This window comes from Sus scrofa, chromosome X (genome assembly GCF_000003025.6).
Source record: "Sus scrofa isolate TJ Tabasco breed Duroc chromosome X, Sscrofa11.1, whole genome shotgun sequence".
Taxonomy (NCBI): domain Eukaryota; kingdom Metazoa; phylum Chordata; class Mammalia; order Artiodactyla; family Suidae; genus Sus; species Sus scrofa.
In genome coordinates, this window is record NC_010461.5 from 48,107,911 (window position 1) to 48,109,328 (window position 1,418).

Below are 1,418 nucleotides of genomic sequence, written 5' to 3' on the forward strand. Positions count from 1 at the left end.
GTCTGTCCTTTTGCTGTTCCTTGTGTTTATCATCACTTTTATAGTTTTTTTTTCTTTTTAGATCTGTATCCTCACTTATTTCAGTGATTGCTTTCCAATTGTGATTTCCTCCATTCTGTTTCTTCCTACTTCTCTTTTATTTAGAGACACCCTTTCAGTATTTCTTTTAGAATGGGTTTAGTATTGTTGTATTCTTCTGTTTTTTTTTTTAAGTTGGAGAAATTCTTTATTTCCCCTTCTGTTTTAAATGGTATTCTTGCTGAGTAGAGTATTCTAGGCTGGAATTTTTTCCCCTTTTAGAACTTTGAATATATTTTGCCACTCTCTTCTGGTCTGTGAAGAAGTTGCTCGATAGCTGGTCACTGAAGTTTTTCTTTCACTTAGCTTAGTGGTCAGCTAGTGTTTTGATAGAGATTTCCATAAACACCTTGAGAAAAAATGCTTTCCTGTTCTTTGCTTATTGGCTCTGTGTTGTAGTACTCCTTTAACCAAACCATTTATAACTCTATCTTACTCTTAACTTCCTGCTTGTATAGAGCCTAGAGGTCATCCAGAGATGAAAGCTTAGGTCCTCTCAGGGTTTTTCTGAACACATGTTAGTCCTGGGCATGTACATGGACTTATAGACTTCCTGATATATGTGTGAGCTTTTCTAAGAATTTATATCCTTCTTTTCTAGCCCCCTTTTTTCCACCAGGCTTTTCATTCTGTCTAATGCTTGCCTCTTACGTTATTATTTGACCCAGATAGCTGCCGATAGTATAGCTACAATTAAATATTTTCAACAATGCTGCCTTGGAGAGATCAGTGAAAAAATCAAATATCAGTCATTTGAGAAGAAAAGAAAGAGAATTTATTTGAACCATACTGAGAATTATAACCTGGAAAACAGATTCTCAGAAGTTCTGAGAACTGCTCCATTAATCAGGAGTTACAGATGTAGTTTTATACATTTTTGAGCAAAGAGATTATGCATCATATTGATAGGTTAGCATTGCAGTACACAGTTCAACAATTTTTTTTCAATTGTGCATATATAGATAAGACTTTGGTCAATGTGACCCCTTGTATGAGATGAAAAATATTAATCAAAAATATATTAATCATGTGGGGAGTTCCCTTTGTGGCTCAGCAGTTTAGGAACCTGACTAGTATCCATGAGGACACCAGTTCAATCCCTGGGTCAGTGGGTTAAGGGTCCCGCATTGCTGTGGCTGTGGTATAGGCTGGCAGCTGCAGATCCAATTTGACCCCTAACCCAGGAACTTCCATATGCCTCAGATGTAGTCATAAAAAGAAATATATGGAGAGAGAGATTACAAGATTACAATTACAGTCCTGGCATCTGAAGAAGGGCCAGCTTTTTCAAAGAGTTTGATTTCATCCTACTGCTTTTAGGAGGTCTGGTTAAGGTATAA